Source organism: Habropoda laboriosa, unplaced genomic scaffold, assembly GCF_001263275.1.
Source record: "Habropoda laboriosa isolate 0110345459 unplaced genomic scaffold, ASM126327v1 scaffold33, whole genome shotgun sequence".
Classification (NCBI taxonomy): Eukaryota; Metazoa; Arthropoda; class Insecta; order Hymenoptera; family Apidae; genus Habropoda; species Habropoda laboriosa.
The window spans coordinates 1,833,654-1,853,397 of NW_017100187.1; the positions used below are offsets into that span (position 1 = coordinate 1,833,654).

The 19,744-nt window shown below is 42.2% G+C and overlaps 1 pseudogene; it reads left to right on the plus strand.

Annotated features, from left to right (window-relative positions):
• The first annotated feature begins 11,922 nt into the window (after positions 1-11,922).
• Positions 11,923-19,718, plus strand: LOC108579710 (annotated as a pseudogene).
• The last annotated feature ends 26 nt before the right edge of the window (positions 19,719-19,744 follow it).

Here is a 19,744-nt window from a genome sequence, read left to right on the forward strand (position 1 = left end):
TGCGGTAGAGTCGAAGCTAATATCAGTCGAGTTTCGGTGTTCGAAGGGGAAAGGTCGCGTTTCTGTTGCCCAAGGAAACTTTTAAGTTCCGACCAATCTTCTCGTTACTTGGTTACTTTATCGCTTGCAACATATTACACACACACAGTTCGCTCCATTTCGTCCATCTCGAGTGGTTCGATTCGAACGTAGAGCGGAACGACAAGGAGAAGTAAAGCACAACGTCTTCATTGTATGCCGCGTGGCCGGTAGCATCGATCGTCGTACTTTTTGCTTCACCCCCTTCGCTTTGATACGGCCCAGTCGGAGAGGTATCACCCTCCCCCTATCACCGTCACCCCAGCCTGGCCTTTACTGCAGCCACCCCTCCAGCAACCCCATTCGCCGTTTACTTTATTCTTATCTGAGATACTGGAGCGGCGAAGGTGGTCTTTCTTCGTGCTTTTCTAACCCTCCGCCGCCGGGTGGCTCGACCCCTTCTTCTTTCTCTCTGCCCTCGCGAAACGAGGAAAAACCTGGGAAAGAACCGAAAGAAAGGAGGGGATGACCTCCGATAGTGGGGAGTCTTTACGGTTTTTAGGGGTAATTTTACTTCCTCTCTCTCAGTTTCTAGCAATTCGGCGATATTGCGCGCGTACGTGTTCGAACTTTGTTGCTCCGTAGCTACAAGCGGTGTTCACGATTCATTTCCACGACGTATCTACGCTTTCTAGTTGACACTTTGCGTAGGAAGATAGAAAGTCTACGAAGATAGTTTAAAGATTTTTAGGTGCCTCATTCAGGCTCGATCTTTTTACGACTGGACCCTAGCACCCTGCCTTTTCTCTCGGTTTACGAGGGCACCCCCCAGGGCCACTCTTTATCGTCCTGCCAGCACTTTTTAGAAGCGCGTAAAAGAGCCGAATGACGCTTAAGACCGGCGGAGTTTTTAGTATCCCACGATCAACGGCATCTATGCGCTTTGCCACACTCGCGGGGGTGCTTTCTCCCATAAAGGTCGCGCGTTTAATGATCCTCGACTTTTCTTTAATTAAGAACGTACGCCTGCGTGCCGCCTTGAAATTTTCCTCCTCCCTCCTCGAGTGTCCTTTATTTTTCCGCTCTCCGCCTCCGGTTTACGCGTGAAACCTTTGCATTTCTAAATTTGCGCGCAAGTTGAAACGCTTGCACGTATCTTCTGAATAATTCCTCACGTGCATACAGCGGAGTCGTTTTTGGACAACCCTGGCGAAGGGTTAGGGATGCATGGAAAAACACTGACCGAAGGGCTTCCGGGTGTCCGAAACCTGTTTTACGATACATGAGTTTTCAACCCGTTCTCTCCCGTCCGTAACCCCTCACTCTCCTGCCCCAGTAACCTTTCGACAAGGAGTTAACAGTCTCTCCATCTCTCTCTCTCTCTCTCTAGAAATAATTCATCGCGTTGCTGTAATTTGCCCCTTCCGGAGGAATTAAACGATCTTGCGTTAAAAACGTGTTCCACAAGCAGCAGATGAGGTGATAATTGTCGGCAACGAAGAAGATGAATTTTTCTTCCCAGTGCAACAGTGGTAAATCTGTGGAACACTTCTGGCCAATTAAAAATACGCGATAAACGCGACAGGATCGAAGGATATATACATTGTGCAAGCCTGTCCCGCTTGGTAAAAACAAAAGGATCCAAAGTTTCTCAGTGCACAGTCAAAGAGTCCTCGTTATTTTCCCCGGTCGAGCCGCCATCTTTTGTTTTTGCTACTCGCCTAGCCTTATCACGTCATAATTTATCCGACGTGATCCTCGCCCCGTCTCACCTCCCTCCGCCTCTTCTTCTTTCCTTCCCCCGTCTATTGTCCCTTTCAGGAGATTATCAAAAGAGCGAGACGCGCGAAACCCTCCGCGTAATCGCCTCGAGCACGAAAAATCCCACAATTGGAAGATAGCGGATAATAATATTCCGGCGGGCGGGTGGGGATGAGAGCAATTTAACGAGGATCTGCGAGGTAAGACGGCGGGTCTCGTTGGATCGATTAACAGTCGGCGAAAGGGATCCGTTCGGAAGAGGAATCGGCGTACAATCGAGCGACGAAAGACGGATCGCGAGCGTTAGTTTCTGCGCCGTCGGCGTTCCACCGTGGATCCCGGTGTGGATAATCGAAAAGCCAAGCGACGGGAAAATTGCGAACCGTGGGGTGACCAATCGTCCGTGAAAATTGAAAAACTATTTCGATCGAGGCCGGGGATCGGGGGAGGATCGTGAAAGTTGTCGGCGCGGGACACGCGGAACGCGCAAGCTCGCGTAACCGCTAATGTCGATCGGCGGTAATGGTGTTTCGACGGTCTATGGCGTTTCTGGTTGCCCATTAGCGTCATTTGTTAGCTAGAGATAAAATTGGCGACGATTAATCATTGGTTAAATAAGCGAATCGCCGCCGTTCCGTTCCGGATGAAATTTAACGACAAACGGCCAACTAATTGCCGTGCAATTAAATCAATAAACTACCGCTCCCGCCTCGCCTCGCCTTGCCTCGCCGCTCTTCTCGCCGCCGCTTGCGCTCTGTGCAATTTTATTCTCTGTTGCGTGGAATTTTCGACCGGCGATAGGTCCACCGTGCACTCGTTGAAAAGGTGTACTCATTTTCGATCTGGCACGGTTTTCGAAAGGGTCAGGGTTAAAGGGAGGAGAAAGGGGATGATGCGTAAGCAGATGTTCCGAATTGAACCCTCGCGGAGGATCCACGTAAGTGGGACTTTTTCAAGGGACGATGGTCAGCCGAGTGTTTTGCATACCGGTCAAACGCGTAGGCAAAAGCATCGACCAGCGTTAGAGCGCGTTCCACCGTACGCATTTATATCGGGAACGTAACGTAGCCGAGCTCAGTGCGGTCTCGTCTTTCCATCGGGTGCACGCGTGTGTTTAATTACGAGCCGGACACTTAGCCTGTGTAATTAATGTATCGATGCGTCCCGCGAGTGGCTGCAACGTGGATTTCCTCTCGAGCATTAATTTCCACACGGCCAATTATTCTTTCCTGCCTTTCGGATAATTCCGAAGTCTGTTTCCTCTGCGCGATGAAATTTGTTTGAAACGCGAGAATGGCGAAAATGAAACGGGCGCGTATATAGATTTCTCCTGTGAAAGGGGTATAGACGTGTATAATAGCGGATAGGTTCAATCACGGTTCCTCTGGGCTCTCCCGATCGTGTTCTCTTGGAGTACCGCGGGATGCTCGGGGAGTTTTTGCGCGTAGGAAAGGGGTGAAAAAAGAGGAAAGAGAGGAGAAAGAGGAAACGACTCGCGATTTCTTGCATTCCATTCGCATTACTGGCCCCATCCTCTCTCCCTCGAGCTACGAACCATCGAGCTTCGTTTGCTTTTCCTTTCCACCTTTCTACCCCCGGCTCCCTCTTTTTCCATCCTTTTCGAACGGTTGCCTCTCCACTTGCCGCGTTCGAGCAGTAAAAACAAAGGCGAGCGTTTTCTCGGTCTCGAGAAAGCTCGGAGGAAAATACTGCGTTGCTGGTCGGTCGATACTCGGGCCAATGAGAGAAAGAATAGAGGAAAAGAAGGAATTTGCCTGATGGATTAGAGAGGGTAGGAGGCATGTAGAGTTGCTTTCCAAGTACTTGTACCAACACTCGTGGCAATCGCTTGGCAGACTTCCACCAGCAACCGGCAAATTGTACGGTCTTGTTTGGTTTCGTTAATGCGCCTTTCTTTGCCGAGATTTCGGATTTCGAGTAATTCAATCTTCGGTTCTTCGTACGTTTTATCATTCGCAGATTTATTTCTCAGGCTGTGTTCGTTATGCACTGGTCTTTGCAGAGTTAAAGTAGAATTTTAATGGCGACTTCGAAAGGGAAGAACATGTTCTTCTTTATTTTAACTAAACGCTATGGCAGACTAGAATTTTAATGGCGATTCGAAAATTGAAGAATTAATTTATTCTCTTTTTTTTAAACGCTACGGCGGACATTTTGATGGCCCACTGCCATTACTCAGGCTCTCGGAAATATTTCCAGCCATTTTTCTAACCCCACCGAACTTATCCCACCCTCCTGAGGAAGCAGAAGGGTGAACGAGAGAAAGCGGAGGCTGAAACAATGGAAAAAGTACCGCCATCTTTAATTCCGTTTCCAACCACCTCCACCCGTAGACAGCCCAAGGTTCCGCCAGCCTTAAGGGTGAGAAGAAAGAAAATGCCGGGATCGATAAATTCTTCTTGATACGACTGCCTTTTCTGTACAGTGAAATCGAGCTGCTTTTTAAGGGTAATTTCGTAAGTATGGGCAAATTGTGATAATTTAATTTGTTTCCCAAAATTACGATAAACTAATGACACTTTCTTCGTGAAGTATCATTTCTAGAATTGTAATTATCGTCAAAATAAATTGGGTAGTTGAATAGAATGCTTGTACTTGGTTTATTTCTTCAGCAGAGTTTCAAATTTGATAACACGGTGGTTTAGGGTGATAATTAGGTGTATATAATATATATTATCCATAGAAATTTGGAAACAGAAAGGATATCAACTTTTGATATTAAATTTTACAGATCGAATCTATCGGCTATCGATAAGGAGGCAAATTTGTACCCTCTGAATTTCAATCCCGATGGATAAGAGTGCTTACCGAACGCCGGTAAAGGGGAGTGCAACAGGAACCTGCATTTCCAGCATGGCAAGTGAAACAGATATGTGTTTTTATTCACAGATGACCATTTGTGCTTTTCAGTATGATTTCGAAAGCAAATAGCACTCGTTTTACCATGAGATATTTATTAAACATAGTATATGTAGGTGTAGTAATATTAATTTTTCCGAAAATTAACTTTACTTATGTTCCAATAGTATTTTAATCGTTGCACGGACATAGAATTTGTGGAATTTCATTTTAAACGTAGAATAATTAGTGTTTCTTGTTAAATAATAATTTAGATTAACTGAATGAAACAGCTTAATTTCTTAGTTTCACGTTTAATTAACAATTGCATGCAGTAGATTAGTCAGAAATAGTTTATAATTTTTGTTAAAACTTTGGAAAATTAATGTGCTTTTTGTATGAATTACAGATGGACCTCCCAGGACGCCCTAGAAATCAAGGAAAGGACTCTAACATCGAGAAAAATGAAGAAATGCAATTATTTATCACTAAATCAATTATTTATTGTAAAATTATTGCTAAAATATATTTTACAAAAGGTTACATTATACCAGTGTTGTTTTACAGCATTTCACAGACTATTTTCAGGTGATTTTTAAGTAGCAAGATACTTTTATTTCACTGTTCATCTTTGAAACTTGAATGCACACATTGTTGCAACATCGATGGAAGCACTATTTCGAATGCAAAACATTGTTGTACGCGTTACTTTTAAATGCAACATTGCTTGAAGCGTTATATTTGAACGCATACATTGTTGGAATCTCTATTTCTGATTGCAACATTATTAGAAGCGTTATTTCGAACGCAAACATCATTACAAGCACTACGCTTGAATGTAACTATGTTACAAGCGTCATTCTCGTTTGTAACATCGTTTACTCGTTTTATTTTCGAATGCACATTGTGGCAAACGCGTTATCGAGTTTGCAACTTTGTTGTCGCGTATCGTTCTCGCGAGACGCACATTGTTGCATGGTGCGCCGTTTTGCAACTTTGTTTCCGCGAGTCGCTCCCGAAAATTGCACATTGTTGCAAAACGCGTTCTCGGGGTTGCAACTTTGTTGCCGCGAAAAAGGCACAATGTTGCACGACGCGCCGTTTTGCAACAATGTGCCTTTTTCGAGAACGGTTCGCGGCAACAAAGTTGCAAACCCGAGAACGCGTTTTGCAACAATGTGCTTCTTTCGCGAATCGCGCGCGCGGCACAAAGTTGCAAACGGGGGGATCGCGCTTGCAACTTTGTTGCCGCGACTCTTTCGCGAAAAATGAACAATGTTGCAAAACGGCGCGTCGTGCAACAATGTGCGCTTTTCGAGAACGGCTTGCGGCAACAAAGTTGCAAACCTGATAACGCGTTTGCAACAATGTGCAATTTTCCAGAGCCCGCGAGAGTCACAATGTTGCAAAACGGCGCGTCGTGCAACAATGTGCACTTTTCGGGAGCGGCTCGCGGCAACAAAGTTGCAAACCCGGTAACGCGTTTTCAACAATGTGCAATTTTCCGGAGCCCGCGCGAGTCACAATGTTGCAAAACGGCGCGCCGTGCAACAATGCGCGTTTTTCTAGAACGATTCACCTGCAACAAAGTTGCAAGCGCGATCTGTCCTTTTGCAACTTCGTGTCGCGCGTGCGATTCGCGAAATATTTTGATTATATTTACGTATTTACTTATTACTTATTATCATTTATTAAGTAAGCGAATATGCTGCAAATTATATCGTGTTTCGTATCGTTTCAATCAGAAAAATATGTACAAATATGTTGGTAAAAATTTCATTCGTTACGAATCAAAAATAAGAAATTTTGATTTTTGAGTTAAAGGTCTCAGCTTATTCGTTAGTCCTCAACTACTTTAATACAGAGAACGTTCCAGAAAAAATATTAAAGATTTTCAGAGATGAAATTATGCATTGCAGCTACAAACTTATTGAAAGGTGAGCGGGAAGCAATCCGACAAAAGAACGATTTCCAACGCATAGAGTGTCGCATGATTAGAAAAATAAATAATATTTGAAGAATTACAAAACGGTGCGGAAGAAAATCAGAATAGATCTTCGAATTCTTTATGCGGTCGTAAGAGACATTCTTTTAACGATAGCAGCGATAATACAAAAGTAAATAGAGAATTAATTGTATCACCGCGTATATGAAAGCGTCACGCCTGGAACAGTAGACGGAGAGCGTAGCAGAAGGTAAGACGGAGAAAAACGTAGGCGGTTAAGTGGGGGTTTGGACGTTCTAATACTGCCTTAGGCACGTCCCATGCGCGAAGCGAGGTTACTCTTATTTTGAACGATGTATATATGCAATAATTAGTTTGGGTTCGTAAGATGTAGGGTTGATTAGATATTAGCAATTGTTTGTAACAGTTCACTATACACGAGTGCGATGTATAGAGAACACTCTCATATAATATTTAATAACACCTGAACTAAACGGAATATGTGAAGGAAACTTATATGAGAATGTAGCTGTAGGAATTACCTTTCTTCTGTATATTGTAATTTGCATGAGAATTTAGTAAATAGCTCTGATATTATTGAAAAACCGGAAAGGTATTACACCCTTTTACATACGTCGCATTCAAGCGTAACACATTTTCGTTATTTCAATAGAAATGCGTAACAAATTGTAGACTTTTAAGCATGTAGAATGTAGAATGGACTTTTCTTTATATTCTGCAATTAGTTTGGTGTACGTAAGTGGTGTGGTTTATTAGATATTAGCAATTGTTCACAACAGTTCACTATGCACGAGTACGATGTATAGAGAACACTCCCATATACTGTTTAATAACTCTTGAACTAGACCGAATATGTTAATAAAAATTATAGAAGAATGTAGCCAAAGGTGTTGCCTTTCAGATGCGTATACTTATTTGCATGGGAATTTAGCAGAAAGCTGTGAAATTATTGAAAAACCGGAAAGATACTTGACGGTACGCGGTATCGTTCCCGACATCACGTACTAAAATTGTTAATAACTAATTATTGAAAGGGTATAGAGCACTAAAAAATATATGTGAAAGTTGCTAAAGGTCCACACTTGATTCTTCAATTCTAAAAGTTCACGAAATTATCGTAATTAATGAGATATTGATGATTTTTCACCGACCGACTTGGTTTAGCCCGTGATTGGTAGAACTTAGATGCCCGCCAGCCAATAGGAAACGTTCTCTCTCTATCCTTGTCGCACAGTGGTGCTTTCCTTGTCTAATACCTCTGTTTATATTCTGTTATCCTATTAGAAAATGGTAGTACCCGTCAGCAGACACGAGATGGCGTTAGTTTCGCCAGTCACCTTTTTTTTCTGTCCTTGTCTATTCCTATATCTTTCCCTGTCTAACTCGTTTCTCTAGTGCTGTCCTTGTCTACCGCTATACCTTTCTTTGTCTAGCTCACTGTACTATTGCTGTCCTTAGCTCTCCTATCTCTTTCCTTGTCTGACTCACTCTGCTATTGCTGTCCTTATCTCCCTCTCTTTTTCTTCTTTTCTAACTCGTTTCTGTAGGTGCTATCCTCGTCAGAATGCTATTCCTTTCCTTGTCTTACTCATTGCCTCAATGAATACGATCGAAAGATTACATCGACAGCGTGCCGAAATTACTTGCTATGTTAAAATCTTTGTTCGGTAAATGTTATTAATTGAATCACTTTGTGGACAATTAGGAAAAGTGCAAAATAAGTTTGGTACACGGAAAGGAAGGAAATAGCTGACTGTATGGAATAGATGAAATTGTGAAACGTTTTAGGTTATATTAGTAACGAAATGTAATTCTGTGTACAGTTGTATATTAATTTATGTTAAACATTAAGCAAAAATGTGCTACTGTATGATGTGCAACTTTCTATGCATACATTAAAGCCAATATGAATTGTGCGTATTGATTTTGTGTTGAATATTCACGTTGAAATCCACGTACGCACGTTGTAAGTAAATGATGTTCAATTTTTTCCAAGTTCCACCGTCCAGTGATGCATTGTGACTGAAAAATGAAAAAATTTACAATAAAACGTAAATGAGTGTAATTAAAAATAAACGAGTATTCAATTTGTCGTTTCATCCTTTACTCTATTCCTTTGAAAGTGATGTACGTGCGTGTCTTTTTCAAACAGATTTTAACATAGATCAAAGGTGTTATTTGCATGCGAGCAGGTATAAATGCATTAATATCTGACACAACGTAAAATATCGCAACTAAGCATCCATAAAAGTCACTCGCGTTGCTCGTCACTCTTTACAAAACCGTTTAAATTATGAACAATTTAAAATGGCAAGGCAACCGTCGATTTCCATAAAAATTTTGAAGGTGATAAAATTTGTTAATAATTATACGAGAACATTTTAAAAATAAAACTCGCATTAATAAACTTGGAGGGAATTAGTAAAAAGAAATGTTAGTGTCTGAAGCATGCGTAATAAATGTCAGTATCCGTTGAGTAAGAATTATGCGAGATATCGATGTCATTCGAAAAAAGAGCTTACTATTGCATAAACTAAACAGCGATTAAATGCCGCCACTGTCAATAGAAAATAGCGTATGTCGTATCGTCGTAAATCGTGGAATTAACGCATCACGATGAGAATGAATTTTCTTTAATCAGAGAAATCACATATATTAATGTGACAAGACGTTATACTAATACGACCATTATCTGCACCTGTAAATCATCTCTCTCATATTCTACCATTTATCGAGTGCTTTTTATCGGCGCACTTGAAGTTTAAGGTACTCTGAACTGGTGCACTGCTAATTATGTATGTACACAGTTGTTTGTCACTGATATTGACGTTGATAAAAAGAAATTTTACGAGAACAACAGTTTAAAATTGGCATTCGACTGATAATTCAATACCGATCGTATAACCTGATCTACATACTCTGCGACGTGAAATTAAAGAGGTTAGAAATGCGTTACTTTTTTTGCATAACACAAGTGCTGCATACTATCTATTTTTTTCAATTGTGAAAATTTTTCAATTTTCTCAAATGTTCAAAACGTTGGTTCGATAACGTGAGAGTAGCGTAAAAATAAAAGAGTTTAATCGATAATTTTGACTAAAGATACTACAGTATTCCTACGCTCTTTTCTAATTTTTTTTCAACTTTTTCAGAATGTTCTGAAATTTTAAATACCATTCGACAGCGTGAGAGTAGCTTAAAGATAAAGAATTTAATCGTTAATTCTGACTGAAGATACCGAAGTACCGTGCTGCTGAAAACTCTTATCACACTGGACTGTCGAAAAATTTGTAAACTGCGCTTACCTCTGCGTCGAAAGGTAACCTCTACTTTTCTAAATTCCTTCGACACGTTTTATTCCGTTCGTACGTCTCTTAGTCCTACAGGCATGCAAGAATTCTGCGTCAGGGCAATTGTCGACGTAGAGTGGAGTTCACGGTCGAGCAACGGAGAAAATCTAAAGAACTGGTTTCTACAGCGAGGAAGCAAACTAACGTTTTATTTTCGTATATTTCTCTTAATGACGAACTGCATACAGGAAATTTACTTTCAGGGTAGTTTACGGACATTGAGAAGAGAACCAGTTAAGGTTAGAAATTATATCGAAAGAATTTCAAACAGTTGCGTCAACATCGCCGGCAATTATTCACCCAAGTCGTTAATGACCTAATACCAGATAGAATTACTTTCTCTATCGCGAGATCAGGTATGCGCCATTCATATCAACACGGAGTTCTTCTTATCATTTATTCTTTTTTCTCTCTTTATTCGACGAAGGTGAGCATGATGCAGCCCGATAGAGATTGAACTTGTTTCTGAAAAAAGATACACAGCCTCGTTTTGTACCTTCGTGACAAAGGACGTTCACATGGAAACGATCAATCAGCCGGTTTAAATAGTTCTCCCATTTTAATACTCAACTATGCATGCCTCTTATTGTACTGGATCCAACGATGAATCTTTGATGCGGAGTGCAACCGGCTGGAGAGCAACGCTGAAAAATGAACATCTACGCAGTCACTGCTGCAGAATGTCACGTTGAAAAATAAGAAACAAGAGTGAAAGAAGGAGGAAGAAGAAACAAACGGGAAAATACGAAATTGCGCACTTTCACGGTCAGATCTTGCGAGCACGAGTTATCAAGCGTCGATAATCTGTCGATCGAAACATTGTTTTCTCTCGATAAACGCGACAATTCTTTCGAAATAAGTGAAAAAAGAAATATTCCGCGATAAAATGTACTCTAATTGAAGAGTCTTTTTTGTACTCTTTTCCTTATTCCACTCTCGAGTTCTATCAATTACAACGCTTTCTTGTGCACACGCGGAGTTAAATAAATTTATGTTAAACTTTTGTAATTTACATTCGTTTATTCCAATGCCAGTTTCATCGTAACTAAAATAACTCGAGAGTAGAATCGAATGCTGTTACAATTGTGAGTGATATCTGCGTTCTGTAATCGATTTTACTCATCGTACTCGCGAGGCGCTTTCCTGCTTGTTTCTCAAACTCATCCGAATTTATTCGAATAAAAATCACCGAGCCGTCTTTCTAGTTTCGTTACACGAGCAGAGGTTAGGTGGAAATTTAGAAATCGTGCACGTTTATGCAATAGAAGACGGCTTAATTGGACACATTGTTAGTTGAGAAGATGCGAGAACGACGACGAGCGAGAGATCCGTTGGATAAATGAAATCACTCTAACCCTTGAACTTGTAGCAACGAGTTACATTGAACTCTAGCCTCTTTTTATCGCACCGTGCATTAGACAAACTAAACGAGTCATCTGTTAACTCGTACAGCTAAATTAGTCGTTTGAAATTTAGAAAAAATCCAATTCCAACTGATCTACGTCGCTGCATCCTTTTGTTTCTGGTTAAGGAAAAGAAAAATCCTCCGCCTGCTTCTCAAGGTCGTATGATTTTTTCTCCAAGAATTTAAATAGATCTCATTAACACGAATGCTACAACGAGATCAAATCAATTTTTCTTCGAATACTCAAAGTGTGAGATAAAGAATTAAAGGGAATGATAAAATAGGAATGGACGAAAGGACGAAACGAATGAAACGAAAAAGGCGATGCAAGTGTTCGAAAATGATTCCTCAGGAAGTTTCGAAGCTGAGGCAGGTTCGCGTGGACGCAGGAAACGGAGGAAAAACAAAAGTAAGAAACAGAGGTGGACAAAGGACGGGGGAACAGGTTCTGCGAGGTTTGAAGATCGCGTAAACGGCGGGAGGAGCGCGTTAGAAGAGGCGCGTCGGTTGCTCGGTGCACGAGCTCTCCTCGCGATACCGCATTCACGTCCGCGCCGCGTCTTCGAGCTGACTGACGCGAATGAACTCCGTCTCGGTGTTCTCCACGCTGACACGTGCGGTCAACGATCGGTTCACCGTGGAAAATACATCGTGCGAAGAAAATCGTGTAGAGTCTGTACGATCTTGTGCTGCATACAAGTTCTAAGCGTCGGACTACTGTGCGCTAGTTCTTTTTCCGGTGAGTTTCTCGATCTGTCGATCGATCAATGGAAGTTTCAGTGTGATTGCGTTTGGTACTTAAGTTGACACTTCGACCACTGTCCGCTCGAATGTAAAACGCTCGCTTTCTGTGGATTTATCGTTCTCCGCTCAACTTTGTCACTCGAATATTCCGTATTTCACGTTTTCAACGTAGACAATGCAAATGCTGCTGACCTAAAAATTACCTAAGAAGCTTAACAAACTACTACATACTAGCGCGTATTGAAACTATGTTTCTTTTACCGAATGAAAAGCGAAGTGTCAACTTAAATGCACACGGTTAATGTTTTTCACCAGAATAGACTTACAAATACAGGAGCTGAGCGAAACTCGGCGAATGGAGTTATGTCACACAGCGGTAATTGTGGTATAATTAAGCAAAATTAATGTGCGGAGAATGCGTTTTTTACGGAAAAACCAAGGCGCGTGAATCGTAGCTATGTATGAATTCTAGAATGAAAGATGATTCGGACGACCAGACACTTGATCGCGGTTTTACCAAACGAGCTAACGAAGCGAAAAAAGGAAAGAAAGGAAGCGCTAGATAGGAATAGAAATATGTAATCTTCGTTTTTGCGTTGCCCAGCTTAACCTAATCGACTGTTTCAAGAATACGATAAAACAGTTTAAACTCTACTAGAATTAGCACGGTTGTTTCTAACGGTCTTACGTGCGAACCACGTGTAACCTTATCGAGTGGCGGAATTTTTCTTATATCCTTTTTCTGTTGAAACAGTTTAAACTCTACTAGAATTAGCACGGTTGCTTACGTGCGAACCACGTGTAACCTTATCGAGTGGCGGAATTTTTCTTATATCCTTTTTCTGTTTCCTGTTTTTTCTCATCTCTTCAGTCCTTCGAATTATCGGCTAGTAATCAGTTAACGGTAGCACAGGGTCACCGATCAACTTCCTCGTGAGTGATTTTCATAAAACTGTAAACCGTGAGAAAGAAAAGCAGAGGCTGAGATTTGAATAAATCGCGGGAGTAGTAGGTGAAACTGGCGATCGATAAGATCTATTAGGGGTGAAACCGTATGGAATGAATCACTCATAACTGCACAAATATGAATAGTGGTATTCAAGTGTATCGCATAATATTCGGTATAATTTGTCTCTGGCGAGTTGAAGAACGCACAGAAAGATGTTCAAAATACATCGCAAAACACCTCCACGTGCAGAGAGAGAGAGAGAGAGAAAAACTCGTCCAGTTGCAATGCTACATGCATCACTTAGTATTAATTAAAGAATAACCGTGCTATAAAGATAAATTGATTTGTCACGTTGTATACTTTTCCCTCGAGGCGAAACATTTTCGAATGCAAATCGAACAGCCAGGAGTTACGAAGAAAGACACTATACGTACAGTTTCTAAACTCGGTGCGGGATAAAAAGAAATAAGAAACGAACACAGGCGAAGAAAGATGAAACGACGTGATAAAAAGAAGTTGTCCAGCCTTGTTAAGATTCACATTCAGAAACTGAAAGACATTACCTAATGTCGCCAACGAGGTGTCCGCTAATCAGATGAAAATGAATGGAAATAATGTAAATCACTACTGTGTGGAAATTATGCGACGAGGTTCGAACGGCCCGTGAAAATATCGTCGAATCGATAACAAGGCGAAAGGTGGAATTTGTTTGCTCCAATGACGAAGGAATTAGATTAACCCCTTGACGCGCGATTTCTTTTCCTGAACGGTTCTCCGTTTCAGTACTGTATCCAGCAAGAGAAGCTAATTTTTTCAAATTAACCGTTTGAGTCGCAGGGGTCGTTGAAAATACACTATCGAAAAATGCCGAACAGCGCAGTAGCGCTTGTCTTAACTGATTGCGAAAAGAGCTAAGCGGCGCGATAGCGCTTTCCTTATTTTGCGTCGACAAACGCCGGTCTTAATTTCAAAATGAAGAAAAGATGACAACGAAATACCAAATGTATTACTTGATTATTTAAAGTTGAGGGTCTTTTCGACACAAAATCTAACCAGCGCGATCGCGCTGCTTGGGACTCGAACGGTTAAGTAAATTTGCCGATCTTCAGTTTCGGAAATTGTACCGAAAATTGGATATTAAGATTTAGTTTTCTTACCGATATAACTGTTTTTCTTTTTGTCAGACACGAGTCTCCCTCGTTTCTATAAAGTAAAGGGTTAACTCTTCAACGCTCAAATTTTTCAAAATTATGAATTTCATTTTTTCAAATTTTCTGCTCTATTATTTACTTTTTGAATTATTTCCTAGGGGAATAGAAATACGTTTTCCATTTGCTTCTAACGTTGTCACTCACATTTCGGCCATAAAATAGAAAAGACAGCGCAATGGAAGGACTGAAGGAAAATGACGAAGCGAACTCGCGTTAAAGGATTAAAAAAACAGTCGGTTGAACTACGCAGACCCTAGTTTGTCGTAGACTCGTTAACATCCACGCGAATTATACTTGTAAAGTGTCTTCCCTTTGACGTTGCCCGAATCTCCGTTATTTCTGGAAAGATTCCAAGTGTTTTATATGAAACGAGAAAGAAAGGAAAAAATAACAAGCTGTCGGGTATCAAGTCAGATGTCGTCGTTTCTATGGAAATCTGCTAGCCGTTGACATTCCTTGGAATGGAAACATGTAGTTAGTTACAGGGGAAGAAGAACGATGATGTCGAGTCAAGACTAAAACTGAGAGGTTCAGCTTCCAACTCTTCAATTAACTTCCTGCGCTACGTCCAATTAATACCGGTCCGCATCAGTTTCCTTCTTTCGTTTATTTATACTTAGCGCAGCAGAGTTCCCATAACAAATTTCGCGCAATGAGTTACATTACGCTCTTCAAGTTTACTCGCTCCTTTCTCGGAACACGTGCAACTCTATCGAGTTTAATTTACAGTGCACCGTTTAATTAGTAATTTATCGAGCTTCGTATGTACCATCGATCTACTTCCCACTTTTTCTCTCCCTTTCATGTTGCACACAAATGCTTCCAATGCTGTCGCTCGTAGACGCACTGTCCCCCTTTTTCCCCATTAATCCGAGTGTGATCAGACGGGAATCGACACGAATTCCCACGCTCCAGTGCGGATAATCGTCGTTGAATCGCGCGACAAACACGAAAAAAGCGGAGAGAAGCGTCTCTCTGCGGTTACCGGGTCGCAACTAGAGACAACGAAATTAACAACAGTTAATAATAACAAATTGCGGTTACGCAATGAATAATCTCGCTTCGTGAACCGTAAAAAAACACACCGTTTCGAGACACGTTTGGAAAGAGTAGCGAACAGACAAAGCTGAGCGATCCAAGGAGACGCGAAAAAAAAACGATCTTACGCAATGACCGAGGGATCTGCATAACTTAATTATTGATCACGTGGAGCGGATAATTATGATTGTGTCAGAGTTTGATAGAAAAGGAAAAAACGGCGGATGTGATTTGCGTTTTTCCAGAAAGGACGCTATAGCTGTGCGACGATTTCACAGAAGAATGATAACAGATAAGGAAAGAGGGGGATCTGTGAATCATCGGAGGAAAGAGTCGCGTGTCCGACAGGTGAAATGATTCGTATCGAACATCATAGTTTTACGTAACGTGCAATTTCATTATTCTGAAAATCACTACATGCTTCTCCTTCGCTGAAACACAGCCGTTGTTAAGTATACTGCGCGTATTTATTTTCACAGCGAACGAGGCTAATTCGAATCGGGAATTAACTCGAATAATCTACGTAATGATAGCCCAGGATCGAGAAAAACATAGAAACGATCGTATATCACGGAAAATAAACGAATCTGGTAATTATGTGATACTTGTGATAAAAGTCGAAGCAACGTTCCCGATTTACATCGCGGCAAAAGGGTATCATTACTTAGTTATGATACCCATGTGCGAAATTATCTCCGGAGGAAAAAACGACATTATCGATTCGAAATTTACGCGAAAAACTTGATTAGAAGTACGAGGTAGCACGAACGAACGATATGTCGTAATAGTGCAACTCGCGTAATCGCTGTTACGAGCTATTTATACAATGTACGATTACGATCTATGTGATCTACAACTTCTCTGTGACACGATCGAGTAGCGAAAGATATTCACCGATGCGACAGACCTTCGACAGATACGAACAAAGAGAGAACTGTGCTCGATAAACCTTTCAACCGTGAGAATCTGTTTGACATTTGCGTAATTATTCGCCGAGGTCTAATAAAAGAATTTTACATAACGAGTTCTGTTTAGCTGCCAAACTCTGCGCGAGTTTATTGTTGCGGCCGCGCAACAGTGTGTTAACGATAAGAAGTCGGTGAACAGAACGGAACGCTGCAGCGGAGATTTATGAGAATTCCATGGAAATATCGGGAGGAAACGAGAATCAGCGATACAGGGACGTTAACAAATTGCGAACTGTAAAGTCTCGAGGGAAATAGAAACGAATTTAAAAAGAAGAAACAGTTCTATCGACGTGATAACACTTTCTTTCTCCTTTCCTCAGCGATAATTCTCGGTATAAATAGCAGGAGAAATTTCTATTATTTTGTATAAATAACGTGCGGAACTGTTCTTTGCAGGATAGCGTCGAAACGACGAGTGTCTGGCGCGCAATCGCAGCTCGAAACGAGGACGTAGGAGGACCCTTTATCGTCTCGCTGTAATCTAGAAGAGCGGACAAGAGGAGGCAGAGTTCAGCCTTTGGACAAATGACGAACACTTGTCGCGAACCTCCGAGAAGAACCGTCCCTTTCAAATGTCCGAATCGTCTAGAAATGAACGAGATGCGAGATTTCGGACGTGAAATCGATCAGTGAATACGCAACCGATGCGAATCCGTCCAAGTTCCTATTCTCTCTCTCTCTCGTAGGAAAGATCTGTGCAAAGCTCAAGGGGAGAATCGATGAATACTGTTGGGACGAGTGACTGACCCCGTTTAGAGGCACGCCAGGAACTGTCTGTAGCCGGGTTGATAACAAGTCGCGTAGATAAGTGAGCGATTGCGCGTGACGTTCGACCGGCCAGTAAAAGGAGGAGAGGTCAAGAAGCTCTCTGCCGTGGAAAACGATCTTTCTACCGGGTCAGACGGATCACTGGGTCGAGATGTATCAACGAATGGTGCTTGTGAGCCTGCCCAAGGCTCAGTCGATCGACATCGAGTTCTCCAACGTCTCCTACGAGGTACAACACGGTTTCCCGACTCGAAGGACCAAGCAGATCCTCAAAGGTGTCAGCGGATCCTTCAAGTCCGGAGAACTTACAGCCATAATGGGACCGTCTGGAGCTGGAAAGTCCACCTTACTCAACGTTCTCACTGGGTTCGACAATAAAAAGTGTAAGGGAGAGATCGAGTACATCGGAAACGAGGGAAAGCACACGTGGAAGGAGTACAGGAAGCACTCGTGTTACATACAACAGGACGACAAGTTGCACCCGCTGTTCACAGTGATCGAGGCGATGTGGATGGCCGTGAACCTCAAGATCGGCAACTGCATGAGTCAGAAGGCCAAGGAGATGCTGATCGACGACGTGCTGGAGAACTTGGATCTGGTGAAAACCAAACGAACCAGGTGTCATCAGTTGAGCGGTGGACAGAAGAAGAGGCTGAGCATCGCTCTAGAATTAGTCGACAATCCGCCTGTCATGTTTCTGGACGAACCTACCACCGGTCTCGACTCTCTATCTTCGAATCAGTGCATCAGGCTGCTGCACAGCCTGGCCAAAGCTGGCAGAACTATCGTCTGCACCATTCATCAACCCAGCGCTGCTACCTTCGAGATGTTCGACAACGTCTACCTTCTAGCAGACGGCCGATGCATGTACGAAGGAGCCACGAAGAACACCGTCGCCTATTTCGCTAGCATCGGACTGAACTGTCCCAAGTACCACAATCCAGCTGATTACATGATCGAAGTGGTGAGCAAGGAGTACGGGGATTACAACGATCAGCTGGTGAAGCTTGTCGGTGACGCCTGGAGATCGAGCACGCAGCAGAGTTCTCAGCTGAAGGAGCTCGAGAACGGTGGAAACGTGACCAAGGCGACTGTGCTGATCCAACCACCCTCGGAGACGGAGAGATTCTTCCTGTTGCTTCATCGTTGCGTAACACAGATGTTCAGAGACTGGACAGTCACTCACTTGAAACTCTTGATGCACTTGCTCACGGGAGTTCTGATGGGGTTCCTGTTCAGAGGCGCCGGCCAGGACGGTAGCAAGAGTATCAACAACGTGGAATTTTTCCTAGTCAGTGCTGTGTACCTGTGTTACACCAGCATGATGCCGGCAGTGTTGAAGTTCCCCGCGGAGTTTCCGACGTTGAAGAAAGAGAGGTTCAACAATTGGTACCAGCTGAGGACTTACTACGCCGCTTCGGTGATCTGTAGTGTACCTTTGCAAGTCGTATTTGCCTTCATCTACAGCTCTCCCTCTTATTTTCTGAGCCAGCAGCCAATAGACGCCGACAGATTTCTCATGTACATAGCTGTGGCTGTGATGACAGCGATGATAGCCGAGAGTTTCGGCCTTCTGATCGGTACCCTGGTCAATCCTATAAACGGGACATTTTTAGGAGCTATTATAACCTGTGCTATGCTGTCTCTAGCTGGAGTTTTAGCTCTGTACAGAGATATGCCGACTGTAATGTGCTACACGAGTTATCTGAGCTACCTCAAGTACTCTTTGCACGGTTTCGTGCAAGCTGTCTACGGTTTCAGTCGTGAGAAACTCGGTTGTTCCAAGATCTACTGCCACTATCGTATGCCTGACATGTTACTCTCCGATCTATCGTTCGACGAAGGCAAATACTGGATCGATATCGTCGTCTTGATATGCAACTACGTGCTCTTCAGAATAGCGGCTTACTGTACGCTCAAGAGGAAGCTTTCCACCATTTGAAAAACAAAAACTTGCCCTCGATTTCAACTATAAGTTGTAGTTTTAAGACAATTGGCTGTGCATTAACGAATCATCGTTGAACGTTCAAAGTTCAGCGGAAGCGTTTCGAAATACTGCGATCAATCGAAACGGATTAATTAAGAGACTCTTATCTTCGATTAACCGTTCGGATTTTTCCTTTGTACTTTGTATACGGCAGGGAAAAGACACGTTATTAAAACAGTTTCCTCCTTCCCCTCTTCGCGTCCTGATAAACGAAGCGACGCGACGTATCCAACAGTCAATTGGGGAAATTACAAGCAAAGGACAAAGGTGTGAAATTAAAACTGCTCTAAACAATCAGAGAATCGTTACTTTTCAAACGCTCGTCCACGCCTACAATTCACCGTTGATTTTCTAATTGTTACGAGCAGCGTGTGATCGTCGTTCTTAACCAAGTAAAAGAAAAAAGAGAGAGAATCACTGAAACGCATGCTTTCCTGAAAACGTTGAAAATCTGTATTACAAACGTCCGTGGGTCGACGACAATTTGCATAGCTTTTACAGCTGAACGGTTAAAAAGTGAATAGGGCGAATACAGTCTTGTAAAACACTGTACCTGTCCGGCAATAAAAAGTATGGCCTTAACCACTAAACGTATCTACACTATGTATATTGTTTCCTCGTATCTACGCATAAGTAGGCGGTTGATTAACAAAAAGAAGAAGAAAAAAAAAACTTAAAAACGAGACGCACTTAAAGAGAAAGAAACAATAAAGATGAAAT